The sequence below is a fragment of the Grampus griseus genome (assembly GCF_964374135.1).
Source record: "Grampus griseus genome assembly, chromosome: 9".
NCBI classification, from domain to species: domain Eukaryota; kingdom Metazoa; phylum Chordata; class Mammalia; order Artiodactyla; family Delphinidae; genus Grampus; species Grampus griseus.
In genome coordinates, this window is record NC_139003.1 from 96,065,465 (window position 1) to 96,082,561 (window position 17,097).

The following is a 17,097-nucleotide window of genomic DNA, read 5'->3' on the forward strand; positions in this document are numbered from 1 at the left end:
GCCACAGGGGAACCCAGGTACATACTGTCTCTAGGTTGTGAGAATTTTCACCTAATCTCACTTGGTTTTGCATCTAAAACTCTCCCTCTCTCTGGGCGATTTCGTTTCTGACCCCCCAGCTCGGGCTTCCTGGGAGGTCACAGGAACAAAGAGAAAAGCCAAGGAGAAGACCCTGAGTGCAGCACCCTTAAGGTTAGGGAAAGTATCCAGCACCACAGACCACGGCACAGCCTGGTCCTCCTGGTCTTCATGAAGCTTAGAAACCAGGCCAGCCCACAAACCAAAGAGCCTCATTAATAAAATCCTGAGGGGACTTCCCTGGTGGCGCAGTGGTTAAGAATCTGCCTGCCGATGCAGGGGACACGGGTTCGAGCCCTGGTCCGGGAAGATCCTACATGCCACGGAGCAACTAAGCCTGTGCGCCACAACTACTGAGCCTGCGCTCTAGAGCCTGAGAACCACAACTACTGAGCCCACACACCACAACTACTGAAGCCTGCACACCCTAGAGCCTGAGTGCCGCAACTACCGAGCCTGTGTGCTGCAGCTACTGAAGACCACACACCTGGAGCCCATGCTCCGCAACAAGAGAAGCCACCGCAGTGAGAAGCCTGCATACTACAACGAAGAGTAGCCCCCGCTCACCACAACTAGAGAAAGACCGTGTGCAGCAACGAAGACCCAACACAGCCAAAAAAAAAAAAAAAATCCTGGGGCTTGTGGGTGCCTGGTTTCTCATAAACTACTTGGCAGGACGTATCTCTTAAAAAAAAAAAAAAAAAAGGCAAAACAAGTTCAGCCTACAGCTGCTCAACTTCAATCCTAATCCAACACCAGCCTCCATTTTCTCTCGGTAAATAAATGAAAGCCAAGGCAATGTACTAAACTGCAGGCTTTCCTAAGATGCGAGCAGTGTGCTTATGAGACAGCCTAGAAGAAACCCAGTCAGCCAAATCCTCCTGTACACGCATTACCAACCCAGCACAGATGCAAACAGGCATGGCCAAGAAGCTGATGTTAAAAATAAAATACAATAAAATACTTGCCACAGAATTTAACAGTGTTAATGATAGTATGAACACCATACAAAAATAAGCGTAGAGTCCATCATAGTGAGTTTTAGATCTAAATTAAAGACAGAAGCTTAGTCGGGGAGGAGGCAACACCTATGAGGAAGGACATCCCCCAAAACAGATTCATTCGGCCACCTTCTCCTGCCCTCGGAGAGCCCAGCAGATGCACCTGGAGGGAGAGGCCGACGGATGAGATTCCACTCACCGTGAGCATCTGCATGTGTGCAGATGGAAACACCCAGAAAAGGGTCAAGAGCACATGTACCCATCAGCCCCTCACCTCTGGTCAGGAGGAGTTGGGAGCGGTGGTTAATGAGGACTCACTTTTTCTGGCAAAAGTTTTAAGCCAAGAACATGTTTACCTCCTGTGGGTATGCTTTACACACCTTGTATCTGAGGCTGGGCGTCCATCACAGCCCAGGCTCTCTGGGCTGGTAAACTGGTGGCTGCTACAGGCTGAACCATGTCCCCCAAAATTAATACACTGAAGTCCTAACTCTCAGCACCTCCTTTGGAGACAGGGTCTACACAGAGGTAATCCAGTTAGAATGAGGTCATTAGGGTGGGCCCTGATCCAATGGGACCGTGTCCTTAAAGGGAGAGAGATCCGGACACGAAGACACACGCACAGAGGGACAACGTGTAGAGACTCGGGGAAAAGACAGCCACATGGCGACGGCAAGGCAGCTGCAAGTCAAGGGACGCTGAGGGCTGTCAGCCACCCCAGAAGCTGGAAGAGGCAAGGAAAGGTTCTACCCAGAGTCCCAAAGGGAATGCAGCCCCGCAACACCCTGATCCTGGACTTACGACTGCACAACTACGGGAAGATTTATTTGTTGATCTAAGCCACCCAGTTTGTGGTACTTTTTGCAGCAGTTTAGGTCAGGGGCAGGGCTGGGCACTGACCAATCAGAACAGATGCCAGCCCCAAACTACCTGCTCACGCAGCCGGGGAGGGATGGCGGGCCCCAGAGGAAGCAGGGTGGGGCAAAGGAGACGGGAACGGCCAAAGCCTGGCCACAGGGTGGTCAGAGTAAGCCTGATGCGGATGCCACGAAACGCAAGCGTCTGCACAGGGGCTTCAGTGATGCGAGGAAAGCTTTCAATATACTATAGAACTGACAGAGGACATGCAGCTTTTGTGCATGGTACAGGTTCAGTCTTCTAAGAAAACACACACATAAAGACGTGTGTGTATGTATAAAAGGAAGTCCATTAAGCCTCTGTGGTTGTCTCTGGGTAGCAGGATCACAAGCAGTTTGATTTTCTTTTCTGTATCTTTAGGTATTGTCCGAATTCCCTACAACATGCAGACACTTTACCACCAGGAGAAAAAGAGCTCTCTTTAAGAACACACTGACAGGAGACGGTGATCTGCCCTGTGGCCCCCACTCCCGGGAGCTCTCCAATGGCCACGCCAGCCTGCTTGCCTGCTGAGCCCCTGAAACAGGTCCGGGGGACAGGGTGGCCCAATACCCACGTGTCCCTGACCCACAGGCTTCCTCCCCGCTCTAGCACCTACTGCAGCTGTAAAGCTCACATCTGACAAACACTTGAACGTGCACAGAATACCGCCAATGAGCACCAAGTAACAGGAGGGGTGGGAGGAGGCCTGACCCTCCCCGTACATCTTCTCTGCATGGCCTTTTGAATCGTGTGTGTACGTTACCTGTGTGAAATAATCAAGGTTATGAAAACACGGAAATAAAATACCCACACACAGAATAAAAGCCTATGTGGCCTGGCACTGGCAGAGGTTAGGAAATAAACCTAAGAACCCTCAAAGTGGGGGGACAGCTACTTCCCATGACATACGGCTAAGCCCTTATCGGCTGCCATCCACGTGGGCCCTCCAACCAGGACGGCCAGCAGACGAGCAGAGGATGGGAGATGCCATGAGGTCACACCTCCTCAAGGGGCCACCCTCCACCCCACGGGCGGCTGTGCTCAGGGAACCCCCTCCCCCAAAGCAGGAGGGGCGCTGCTCAGGCAGCATCGCAGGGGGGCGGCTCAGCAGGCGCTTGCCCCCCTCCCCCCAGACCTGCAGCCTCTTCCCAGCGGAGCCAGGAGAGTCACTCCCAGCACAGATCAGCAAGCTGCTGGGCGTTTTTAACTCTAAAAATCCACCTTCTCTTTAAATACAGTTGATTACTTCCAGCCAACAGTGTGCAACAGTAAGTCTCCTGCCATGGGCAGGTGCTCTGGGTCCCCGCCCTCACCCTGTCCCCCACCAGCCTGCGGCCACCCCCCTGCAGCTGCTGGCCAGCGCTGGAGGTGGGGAAGGGGGAAGGAGGAGCGTGAGTCAGCAGCCAGGGCGCCGCGGCGGTGGCGGGTGGCGCTGGCCACAGGCCTCACTGCAGCCCCCACGCCTGGAGCCGCAGCAGCGGATTACAGGGCTGCGACCGTGTTAAAGGAAACGCCAGGCCCTGTGTCTCCAAGGGACCGGCTCTGCTGGGCAAACGCCCACAGCCAGCATCACCTGCACAGGTGGGGTATGAGCTCAGGCCGCCCCCACTCTCCCCTTCCACACCCCTGCGCCACGGTAGCATGGAAATGAGAACAGCCAGTGGCAAGTAGGAGTCGTCGCGGGTAAAAGGGGTCACAGCCCCCAGATAAAGGCTTTTGTGCAGCAGGCTGGAGCCCATACAGGGAATGGGTTATAATTCGGCGAGAAGCCGGGGCTGCTCTCAGGCCCCTTCCCAGGCTCCCGGGGTTGGTGGTGGCTCCCCCTACGTGAAGACAGGTGCTGGGCAGTGCTCACCAGGTTCCCAGAGCCAGAAAGAGCTGCTTTCACCCTGGAACATCCTGCCTCCACACACTCACACTTGCCCCTCATGACCTAAGGCAAAGGCCACCTCTCCACTGTCCTCAGTGGTGCCCAGGTGTGACAGCTCTGGCCACACCTCCCTACCCACCTGTAGATGCCACTGCCCCTGAACCCAGTGGGAGGGGCCAGGGCTTATGCGTGTACGAGCACACGTGTCGTGCATGGGTACATGTGCATGAGCACATCATGTGACCATGTGTGCTGTAAGCGTGTGCATGGTGTGTACGTGTGGTGTGCACGTGTGTTATACGCATGTTTGTGGTGTGTGTGCGTGTACGGGGTGTATTAGGTGGTCAGTAGACAGCAGCTCATCCTCCCTCTTCACAGACCAGCTCCATCTCTCATCGACTTCCTTCTCTTCTCACTGATCCCACCATATCCCACATGTGGATGGGAGCCATTGGAAACACAGTGATTTTTCCTCTGGGTTTCTGCATTTTCCAACCTATACAAAGTGAGCATTGTTAGAACACTTGCCCACCTCGGAGCCCCAACTCCCTGCTTCGGAAGCCCAGCACCAACTGTGCCCTCCTGGAAGCAGGTCCCCGGGCAGCATTCTCAGCACTGCAATATGACTGTCGGGGCCTGGATCCTTAGCCATTGTGACTGTCTGGGATGACCACGCCACACCATGTCACACTTCACCTCTGCAGCTTAGAAAGGAAAGGGTCAGATGGCAGCGTCGGTCCACATGACCCGCCCAGAGGGCGCTCTGCACCAGACGGCCCACCGTCCTCCCTAGCCTCCTGCCCAGTCTCCTCTGGGGCCCCCCACCTGCAGGATCCTTTCTAGTACCTGCCTCTTCTCAGCTCCTCAGGCAACAGGAGCTAACACCACCGGGCCCCAGGTGCGGGGCTCAGAGCCCTCTACACCAGGCCCAGTGGTCACTGAAAACCCCGTGTCCACAGCACTCAAGGCCCGAGGCCGAGCCCATGTCACTGGGTGCCAGCCATGAAACCTCAAGCAGGTCATGGCACTCCAGTCCCTGCTCCCCAACCATAAAACCAGAACACTGACAGCTCTGTCCCAAAGAGTGGCCAAGAAGAATAAGCGAGACAAACGTGTAAAATGGCCCAAACGGGAAAATGTTCAGGGTCACCGCCCTCCGCGCGCTGGATCACTGCCCTCTTCAGTGCCTTCCCACCCAGTTAGAAAGTCTGCCTACGGACGCAGGACTCAACAAGTGACTTTTATGAATAGAGATTTCTTGACCTTCTGGGGCATTCAGGGAGGGAAGTTATGCATTCTGCCTAATAAGCTTCCAGTTCTACCCTTGAGTTTCTTTTTAAAAATCTCACATCAATAAGTTTATCTACACTGATCTCACCAGTTTAGCATCTGCCACCAATCGGTCTCCCCAGATAGTAGCGGGCCTGCCTCACCAACAGGACCAGAGCCCCTGTGGAGAGGCGGCTAGTCTCCAGCCGGCCTAAGCTAAGTAGTCCCCTGAGAGCAAAGATGCCATTCAAGGTGAGGAGGGTCCCACGAGAGGCACACGAGACCCCCAGAGGGCTCCTGCTGGCCAAAGATGGGACAATTTGAGCATCAAAAAGAATAACATGAAATAGTTAAAGATCCATGAGCTCATAAAACCCCAGTGGTCACCTCTGGTGAGCAGAGCACAGCTCAGTCTGAAAATTAATTTTAAAAAAAAAAGGTTCTACAGGAACTGGAATTTCAGAAAAGCCAAGTCCCTCTATAAGGATTCCAGAAAAGCCAAGTCCCTCTATAAGATAATAAATGAAGGTATAACAGAATGAGAAAATCACCACTGTGTAAACTACAATGGAAACGTGAGGCTGGGCAGCATCCCTTGACAGACGCTGAGCGCTAGGTGAGTGGCAGATGGGAGTCTGCCCACGGAAGGATCAGAAAATCACCTATGTCCGCAACAGCCAGATACCAGGCACCTCCTGAGAGAGCCTCACCTTTGCTGTAGTCCTGCACCAACGCTGGGCCTTAAATCCACCCCACCCCACAGGTCTAATCACTATAGGGAGCACAAGGGACAGAGAACATCTTCATCAAAACCATGTACATTGGGGCTTCCCTGTGGTGCAGTGGTTAAGAATCCGCCTGCCAATGCAGGGGACACGGGTTCCATCCCTGGTCCGGGAAGATCCCACATGCTGCAGAGCAACTAAGCCCGTGTGCCACAACTACTGAGCCCACACGCCACAACTACTGAAGCCCATGTGCCCTAGAGCCCACGTATCACAGCTACTGAGCCTGCATGCTGCGACTACTGAAGCCCGTGTGTCTAGAGCCCATGCTCCGCAACAAGAGAAGCCATTGCAATGAGAAACCCGCGCACCACAAGGAAGAGTAGCCCCCGCTCACTGCAACTAGAGAAAGGCCGCGCGCAGCAACGAAGACCCAACGCAGCCAGAAAAGCAACAACACCAAAAAAAAAAATAAAACCAGCCAAGTCCAGAATCTGGAAAATTACAATAGACAAAACTCTAAGTTTCTTTACAAATAAATGGCATAAAATGAAAAAAGAGAAGGGAAATGATTCTAAATTAAGAGACTTAGAAGATAACAGCAACCAAATGTAATGTTTGGACCTGCTGGAATACTATTTTGAAAAAACTAACTGAAAAAAGACATTTTGAGACAATCAGGAAAGAGTGAACACAGACTGGACATTAGATGATTATAAGGAACCATAAATTTATAAGTTATGATAATTACATTAAGCCCTTTTTTTTTTTACTGAAGTATATATATGGGTGAAGTCTGTGATTTCTGGGATTTGCCATATCAAAAAAAAAAGTCTGGGATTAGGGAGAGAAATGAAACACGAATCATGACATGCTGCTAACAAGGAAGGGGGGGAACCTCGTGGACATTCGTTATGCTACGCTTTCCTTTTTGTGTCACAAAACCTGAAGGGTTTGTCTTGGTTATGCACCCAGGAGTGGGCCTGCTGGGTCAAGAGTGTAAAAGTAAGCAACCTACCCTTAAGAGGCAGTGCAAACTCATTTCCAAGGGCTGCCCCAATTCACCATGCACCAGTGGTGTGCACGGGGTCCCGTCAACCCATGGGGTCATGTTCAACACTGTCACACTTTCTTAAGTTTTATGAAGTAAAAATATGTAAAAAATAGTATTTCCGTATGGTCTTGATTCACATTTCCCTGCGTATTAATGTTAACTGGCCGTATATGCGACTCATTTCTGTGAAATTCCTGCCATGGCTTTTGTTTGTGCTTTCCCTGGTTTGAAGAAGTTCTCTATAAACTGATAAGAATTCTTCGTTGGTTTCATAGTTTACAAACGACTTCTCCTGGTTTATTAACTTGTCTTCCTACTTCCTTCCAGATGTTTGATTAACTCAAGCTCCATCACTACCACCAAAAGATCTTCACAGCTCCTCACCTCCTCGAGGTCTGAAGGGTGTCGTCGCGCCTATTTTCTAACAGGAATACTCTAATTTTTTAATCTCTACTTTTTGGAGTTATTGCTCCCTTTGCATTCAACATGGTTTCCTTGTGTAGTCTTTTCTTCTCTTGACCAGTTGTACCAGGAGCTTGTCTAAATATAAAGGGAAAGTCCAGCTGAGGAACACAGAGGGGCCAGCTGGGGACAGGACTGGCCCGTGGTCACTGCGTGCACCAGCCTAGCTCCTCCGGGATGCCTTCCATTCCTTAGCGCCCACTCATGGCCAAGAAACTGTCAGGAAGGCTCAGTTTAATAAAAAAAATTCTTACAAAAAGTATATTTTGAAAATGTGCTTTTAACATTGTAAAATTAATTCTGTAGCACAGTTAAAAATATGAGACGATTCTATATTTACCTAAAATAAATGAGGCAAGGTGACTGGAGTCTCATGATAAGCCCATGAATCATTTGACAGGTAAAAATGCAAATTTAGGGAACGTCTTTGACAATCTGTATCAGATGGTCAGCCAACAAAAACATAATCAATATTTACTATGAACTCTTCTAATTAACTAAAGATGTAAGTTGGTTATAGTGAAACTTTTTCTTAAATCGTGTTAATTACTTCAACAAGGGAAGAAGGCATTCCAATTTTTACAAGTATATAAATATGAAATATACATTTTAAAACAAAAACTAGATAATCTACTCCATAAATATGTTGAATTCTTAGTCTTTAACTCAATTTTCTATTCCTAGTCATCCAAAATCAGGACAGTTATGACCAGCTTTACTATTTCAAGTCCCAACAGACTTCCCAATTGAGGAACACAAGCACACCTCAGAGATATGGTGGGCTTTGTCCCAGACCACCACACCACCACAATAAAGTGAGTCACATGAATTTTCTGGTTTCCTAATGCACGTAGAAGTTATGTGTCCTCTACACTATACCATGTAACTATTCTGTAGTCTGTTAAGTGTGCAACAGCATTATGTCTAAAAAGACAATGTACATACCTTAATTAAGAATATTTTATTGGTTAAAAAATGCTGACCATCATCTGAGCCTTCGGCGAGGCATAATCTTCGTGCTGGTGGAGGGTCTTGCCTTGGTGTTGGTAGCTGCTGACTGATCAGGGTGGTGGGTGCTGAAGGCTGGGGTGGCCGTGGCCATTTCTTAAAACAAGACAACAATGAAGTCCGCCGCATCGATTCACTCTTCCGTTCCCAAATGATCTCTACAGCAGGCAATGCTGTTCGACAGCATTTTACCCACAGGAGAACTTCTTTCAAAATTGGAATCAATCCTCTCAAACCCTGCTGCTAAGTTTATGTAATATTTAAATCCTCTGCTGTCATTTCAGCAATCTTCACAGCATCTTCACCAGTAGATTCCATCTCAAGAAATCACTTTGCTCATCCATAAGAAGCAACTCCTCATCCGTTAAGTTTTATATTTATAACAAATATAATAATAATGAAAAGGTTTGAAATATTGGGAGAAGTACCAAAATGTGACACCGAGACCTGAAGTGAGCAGACGCTGCTGGGAAAATGGCGCTGCAAGGCCTGCTTGACAGAGGACTGCCGCAGACCTCCAACTCGTAGGAAACACAGTTATCTGCGAAGCACGGTAAAGCAAAGCACAATAAAGTGAGGTACAGCCTGCAATTAGACCAGAGGGAAACAACACCCAAACCTCAGAAGGGGTGAACCCAGCAACACAGCCACCTGTCAGAAACGCCTGCATCAGAAGTTGCCCGTGGAGACAGCGTAACAAGGGGCAAGAGGTCCAGTGAGGGGATGAAACGGAACCCAAACCAGATGCGTGCGTGAGAACCGAGCACTGCCACACGCTCACCACAGATGCAGACTAGAAGCCACACCTGGCTGCAACATCAACAAGCCTCAGCACTCAGCCCCTGCTGTCACTAGCACTGACTATTCGTGACAGCAACTTCCCCAAAGAGCCCTCAACTCTTCCATGAATGTAAACTCAACCCCCACTTTACACCCAGCCTCTGAATCCCTCAAAATCATAGCCTTGCAGTTTCCACCAATCCTGACTGTCCTCACCCAGTCCTAATCAAGACTCCCACCCCACATTCTCACGTTGAAAGACCCACCTTATATCAAACTTCTAATTCTCAACAAGTTCTGGCCTTACCACCCCCTCCAAGAGGCTGTCAGAGCTCTGGAGGTGGTGCTGTCCCTCCCGAGGTGAGCAGTACTTAGCTGTCTCACCAACAGATGACATGGTGGTCTCTGGGGCTGCCGTACGCAGGCATGCAATGTGCACATGTGATGTGCATGTCAGGACACAGCAGGGTGGCTCTGAACCCACAGGGTCTGCTCTTTCTGATGCTGACATCCCATAATAAGTGAAGTTCATCAAGTCCTGCTTCAGGTGGACCAGGTTGTGATGAATGAAAAGTACCACACTGGAGGAAAGAGATCGGCGTTACTTTTATTGAAAGTAAAAATCAAAAAATAGGAAAGAAGGAAACTTGGGAGGGCTGAGGAGGGCTTCCCTGGGCCCAGGTGAAGAGGCGGTGAAAGTGTCAGGGTTGAGGGGCAAGCCTCAGGCCATACAATCGGCTGGCCACCTCTGTCCTGGTGACAAAATGAACTGGTTAATGACACCACCACTATCACTGTCAAAGAATTTACAGCCCAATCCGGGAAAGTCGTGTGCCCAGCCCAAGATGAAAGGTGCCAAGGGTTAGCTGCCAGCCCTAGGCTGCCCAGTACCTGCGAGCACTGAGGGACTTTGGGGGGGCGGGGGGGGCAGGGAGAACGTGGACACCCCGAGACGGGGAGCAAGGCGAGGCGTGGCGACTCCTATCACTAGGACATGTGGTCAGGTCACTTGGGATGGGGCCTCCTCCACTCCCAGGGGCTCCATCCTGGGAAGGGGCAGCATGGAACAGCAGACGCACAAGGGATTCAGGATGATTAGCTACGACCGCTCACACCCTCTCTGGGCTGCAGGTTCTTCATCTCCTTTTCACCTCCCAGGATTCTTAGATGAGAATCATATGGAAGTGCATGCACACAGTGCACCTGGTAACAGGCATGCTCTGTGTGATTTTATCTAGTGTTTCCCTCCCATAAACCACCACCCGCAACTCCTCAAGGAAGAAACCAAATGCCCTTTCATCCTGGAAGCTGTCTGCTGTCCTCTTCTCTCAACATCTTCCTGACCATCCCACCGACTGGACGACCTCACCCACAGAGCGAGGTGGCATGCCTGCATCTCTCCAGTCCAGACCATAGAGAGAGGAGGATAAGGCCCAGAAAAAAGAGAGGTAGGGGAATTAAAATAGAGACCAAAAAGGATGCCAAGAATCACCAAGATAATTCTAAAGAAGAAGAAAAACAAGGGGGGAGAACAGCCCCTGCTGATGTCAAGTGTGATCCTGGCACTCGGAGCAAATATGGCCACCAGGGAGAACACCCAGCCCTGAACCAGCCCCTCCCACGGAGACCGAGGTGGCACACGGGTAGGAAAGAATGGCTGCCTGACAAAGAGCAAAAAACTAAACCTATATGTGAAAAACACACTTGTCTTTAAAAATTTTATAGGGAAATATTTTTATTAAATCCAAGCAGAGAAGTATTAACAAGACACCTTATAGCATAGAAAAGACCGATCAGTTAGGGCTTCCCTGGTGGCGCAGTGGTTGAGAGTCCTCCTGCCGATGCAGGGGACACGGTTCGTGCCCCAGTCTGGGAAGATCCCACATGCCACAGAGTGGCTGGGCCCGTGAGCCATGGCCACTGAGCCTGCGCGTCCGGAGCCTGTGCTCCGCAACGGGAGAGGCCACAACAGTGAGAGGCCCGTGTACCGCTAAAAAAAAAAAAAAAAAAAAAAAAAGACCGATCATTTGAATCTAAACTAAATGTGGGCTTCCCTGGTGGCACAGTGGTTAAGAACCCACCTGCCAATGCAGGGGACACGGGTTCGAGCCCTGGTCCGGGAAGATCCCACATGCCGCAGAGCAACTAAGCCCATGTGCCACAACGACTGAGCCTGCACTCTAGGGCCCGTGCACCACAACTACTGAGCCCGCAAGCCACAACTACTGAAGCCTGTGCACCTAGAGCCCGTGCTCCACAACAAGAGAAGCCACCGCAATGAGAAGCCCGCGCACCGCAATGAAGAGTAGCCCCCGCTCACCGCAACTAGAGAAAGCCCGCGCGCAACAAGACCCAACGCAGTCAAAAATAAAATAAATAAATTTAAAATAAAACTCTAAACTAAATGTAAAACTTCTGTATGAGAAGGCCCCATGAGTACACAAAGTTAAAACATAGGCCACAGGGACTTCCCTGGTGGTGCAGCGGTTAAGAATCCGCCTGCCAATGCAGGGGACACAGGTTCGAGCCCTAGTCCGGGAAGATCCCACATGCCGCGTAGCAATTAAGCCCATGCGCCACAACTACTGAGCCTGCGCTCTAGACCCTGTGAGCCACAACTACTGAGCTCGAGTGCCACGACTACTGAAGCCCGTGCGCCTAGAGCCCGTGCTCCACAACAAAGAAAAGCCACCGCAATGAGAAGCCCACGCACCACAACGAAGAGTAGCCCCCGCTTGCCACAGCTAGAGAAAGCCCGCGCGCAGCAACGAGGACCCAATGCAGCCAAAAATAAATAAATAAATGAATTGGGGGGGGAAGAAAAGGTAGGCCACAGAGAGGAAGAAGATCTGTGACACATAATCAACGAAGAACTGGAACATATAAACAATTTCTACAAATCAGTAACAGAAATAGGAAAGTCGGCAAGGGCTATATAAAGAGGACATTCAGAGAGGAGGAACCCGAACTGCCACTGAGCATAGGGCTGCATGGTCTCCCGAGTAACTGCAATCATGACCAAAATGACGGACTCACCCATCGACTGACAAAAAGGAAAGGAAACCACTGAGGTAATCAGAGAGCAGGGCAAGAGGACGTAACTCTGCACACACCACTGGAGGGTGCACACCCTAGAACAGCACTTCTCAGAGCACGGGGCATAAAATCTACATGTGGAACAGAACACAAAATGGAACAGACAATGGGAAGCTGTACTGCAGAGAAAGAGCCAGCACAGCTTCACGGCGCTGCCCCCATGTTGGTACCGGGAATCTGAGGGCACAGCCAAGACAGTGTGCAAGTCGCTGCCTAAGAGAACCTATCACACACGCAGGAGAGGAACTGCACCATGGTCAGGAGAGGTCAGGGAGTCGAGAGAGGGTCACAGGGCCAGGAGGGAGGAGGGTCCTGGGGTAGAAAGGGGGTCACAGAGTGAGGAGAACACCACATCAGAGATTATCTAGTAGCCAGTGAGGGTGAACAAACAAATGACAACAGGTTCAATCAGTGGCCCGGTGTATGAGGCTGAATAACTGGAAACAGAGCTTAAAGATGAAGGGTAACGACTAAGTGGTGCTAGCGTTGGGGGAAGGACACACCCATCATCACAAGAGAGAGACAGAAGAAGCTGGGGGCTCACAGTCAACCAATCAATCACAAATGTAGGAACACCTCCTCCAGCACACATCCAAGCTGGGACACAGAATTCACCTATTAGAAGGATTTGCTAATTGCATCACAGGTGCAGGTGACAGGCGCCATGCTCTGGTTCTCAGAGAAAGGTACAAAGATTTTCATATATTTCCAGAAAGAAAGATATAAAAATAAGGAGACAAGCATGTACACTGACAGGGCCCAGAGGTAGGGGCGCCCAGCAGCAGTGAGCTCATCCACTGCCACATACGGCTTCTAAACACTGTCCTCACACAAAGCAATCAGGCTCCTTGGAGAATGGGTGGAAGAGAAAATACGAGATGAGCCTGGAGCACCTGGCAGTGCCAGAAAGTAAGGAAGTGCTCAAAAAACCACAGGATGCAGAATGTCAAAAGGACAAAGAAGCCAACCGGAGAGCTCCCAATGGGCAGAGCTGGAACTGATACGAGTGGCTAAATATATAAAACAGCACTGGATTATAATGCAGAGAATAGGGACTTCCCTGGTGGTCCAGTGGGTAAGACTCCACGCTCCCAACGCAGGGGGCCCGGGTTCGATCCCTGGTCGGGGAACTAGATACCGCATGCATGCCGCAACTAAGAGTTGCTCAGAAAGGTCACAGAGCCACAACTCCGGTCAAGGGAGCCACTCGGAGGCTTGACAGGTAGGAGGAGGGTGCCTATGACCCCGGTGAGCAAGGGAGGCACACAGCTCCAAGCCAGCTCTGCCACTGACTTGCCGTATGACCCTGAGCGGATGCCTCAAGCTTCTCACCTGTAAAATGGGGACGCATTAGTACCGACCTCAGAGATGTGAGGATTAAATGGGTCGAGATATATATAAAGCACTCAGAGCAGAGCCTGGCCCAGAGCAGGTGTCTCAATCATCAACATCTTTACTCACCTGGATCATCAGTCCTGTAAACACTGCCACTGTTTTGTCAAAGAGAGTAAGCGGTCGTGCCAGGCAAGACCTGGGCTTTTAAAACCAGGCAGGGTTCACAATTTAATCAAAAAGTCACAGGTAGTCACCACAGCATTGGAACAGGGAGTGACATCATTTGATTGTTTTAAAAGGTCCCTGCAAGGTTGCCGTGCGGAGGCAATCGGATGGCAGGACGCCCACTGCATGGGAAAGGAGACTGGTCAGTGCCGGCGGGAGTCGGGCTGGTGGGGTGTCGGCAGGGATGGGAAGAGCTGTGGAGGCGAGGGTGCTGGGGGCCCAGCCTGCAGGCGGCACAGGAGCCTGAAGGGTGGCAGGAGGGCGAGCACCTGGAGGGCTGGCAGAGCCCGACACTCAGAACGTGGGGGCTGAGGGTGGAGGGCCGGGTGACCCCCACTGGAGGCCTGCCTCACCTCATCCACCCGCTTTTCTCAGCCCGCTCATCCCATCCTTTCCCCTCACCGCCAACCTCTACCAGGACCAGGCTTCCTCCCTGATGACAAGAGGGGCGAATCTCCCCCTTCACAATCAACACCAGGACACAGACGACACCGCAGACACACCCAGAGCAGGCCATCCTGCACTTACACTCAGGCAGCCACATGCATAGCTGTCATGGGGTCCCATATGAGACCACAATCTTCCAGAAGAAAAACCACACCTAACATGGGGTCTAACACACTGGTATACAGTTGGGACAAATTCTGAACAAACTGAACGTAAACCACAGAACTTAACGAAATACATACATCATAATCTTATGGAAGAACTTCTCCCCGTTTCCTTTAAATCCATCCAAAAAGCTTCAAGTTACCAATGTCTGAGTTTTGTTTTCAATCTCACAAGAACACCCTGGAACTCTAAGTAGAGATGTAGTCCATCTCCTCAGCTGTGAAGGCCCGGAGTTATCAGGGGTGGAGAGGGGTTTCCACTGCAGCCTAAGGCCCAGCCTGAAGGTGTCCTATTGCGGGTCAGCCCTCAGGTCAGCCTTCTACATATGCACCAGCTTCCTCTCAGTAAAGTCTAGAATGTCTTTTCTGCAGGCAAAAATGCACACCTGGAATTTAAGATCATAATCCATTAAATTCTGGTAAGTAAATATCGATCACGAACTGAAGGCCCGGTGCACTGAAACAGGACCCTGGCATAAGACTGGGTGGCCAGCACAGGGCAGCTGCAGGCCCAGGCCCTGTCCGGCCATTTCTATCCTCTCTGCTCTCAAGTTCCCTGAGATGGAACTGGCCTGGCTCCTCCATCCCCACCTCAGGTTCCAGCTGCCTGGCTCTCACCCGCCCCCTAGACTGTAAATCCAAACAGAAAAAGTCAAGGCAGGGGAAGCAGCCCTCTTCTCAGCCAGGCATTCGCATCACTCCCTCCACACCTTCTCCACCCTCGGCCAGGCTGACCGCGGGAGGAGGTGCACCAACCCCTGAAGACCTTCACTCGGGTGCGGTGTGGCGTGTATCTACGTTTGCAAAGAGAAAATCTCCAATGAACTAAGGAGTCTGCTATTGAATGGAATCTTAGGGTAAATGCTTTTGGTAAAGTGAAGCATTATTTTGACACAGCAAAGCTCCACTTCTCACTGAACACTATATAACACGGAACTTCGACGTCAACTAGAAATGCTGAGTCCTGGGGACCTGGGCTGTGCTCTTGCTTCTTGCTGTCAAGGTCAATGGGCCAGGCCCCCTGGCCAGCTCCTGCTCGACCCCTCCCACAGATATCCCCTGTCCCTCAGAGCCACACTGCTCCAGCCCTCACACCTCACCCAACCTTAAAGACAAACAAACAAGGACTCGAAATCCTGCTCCCACCCTGCCTTCCCTTCAGGAAGTCACTTTCTCTCCACCTCACCTTCCAGCACGCCCCACTGTGAAACTCTGGCCAGCCCAGCAACCTCCAAGTGCCAAAGCCAAACTGGCCTTTCATAGGTTTCAGAACCTGCTTTCCCCTACAACATCTGACATCAACATCCTGCCCTAGACACACCCGGTCTCCCCCTCTCTCCTCCACCATCACACCCACCACCACCTGGTCTCCTTTGGCTGACCTCTCCTCCCCATAAGCTCCAGGCGACACAGCAATAACCCTGCCTCTTCCACACACACACCTGGAAACACTGCAACAGTGAGGTATCCTGTCTGCATCCCCAACCTCATCCACTCTGTCTGCTCCCTGTTAACTTTCAAACAAGCTGGAGTACAGAACTCTGGAGTTAGAAACCACTGGGTAGCCCACTCTCCACAAGATAGACTCAATTCTTCAGCATGACACTCAGGGTACTTGACCGCGTCATCCCAGCCCCCCAGGTACACAGACAAGCCCTCTCTCCTCCGACCTCCTGCGGGACCACAAGAACTCCAGCACTGACTGTACAGGAATTCCTCCTGACAGGGTGCCTGCCCTTCTCAGCCTGCTGACCTCCCATGCCATCTCCCCCACAGTCGGGCACAGTCTCCCCACCGACTGTTCCTGGTGTTCCTGTCTGCTTTGTTTTTGGAAGGGAGGAGGACTGCTGCTGTGAGCGTGTGCGCACACACATGTGCACAGCAGAAGGTGCATTCCAGACTCTAACACAGCATAGGCGGTCCACACGGTGTCAGGACCAGAATCAGCAGCTCTGAGCTGATGTGACACGTAGAAGCAATGAGTACCCGACCCTAGTGAGAAAGTGAAAGACTAGGCAAAGGGGTTCAAATGTCAGACCTCCTTAAGGGAAGGAAGGTCTTCGAAGGATTTCAGATAAAAAAATAAAGCAGAATAATTTAGTGCTCGAGGACACAGACTCTGGAGTCAAAGTCCCTGCTGGGCCACAGACCAGCAGTGGAACCCTGGACAAGCTGGCCCCGCTCTCCAAGCCTTGGTGTGCTCATCAGTGCAATGAGGGATGTAACCCCTCACTGCGGAAACAGCACGGGCTTGCGAGCTAACAGACCGGCAATGGCTGACACCCCCAGAACCCACCTACGGGTTGTGTTGATCCAATCCTTATCCCCAGTTTACACACATGAGGCTGCACAATTCAGGTCCAGACACACGCTCTAGGCCCAGCTGTGACCTCTGGGTGCCATCCACCTGCCCACCCACACGACCCTGAGCCCTGAGAGTGTGTGGTCAGACTTTCACGCTGACAAAACGCACTTCTCCATACATGTCCAGGGTCTTGTGTGGCTGCTTCCGCCTCCTGACAACAGCTCAGCTTGGAAGAGATGACGGCCCAAGAGCACAGCCAAAGCAACAACGTGCCATGGGAGCACTAACGCCTGCTGGATTTCAGTCTCTGCAAATAGTACTTTCCGTTCTCATAGTTACAGGCTGCCAGGGAATTTTAGCTGTGAAGAGAGTGAAGAC

At 51.1% G+C, this 17,097-nt stretch overlaps 1 protein-coding gene across 1 annotated transcript in view; it reads right to left on the bottom strand.

Annotated features, from left to right (window-relative positions):
* The window catches only part of NUDCD3 (NudC domain containing 3), a 72,863-nt gene that overhangs the window by 23,821 nt on the left and 31,945 nt on the right, over positions 1-17,097 (bottom strand). The gene's annotated exons all lie outside the window — the stretch shown is intronic.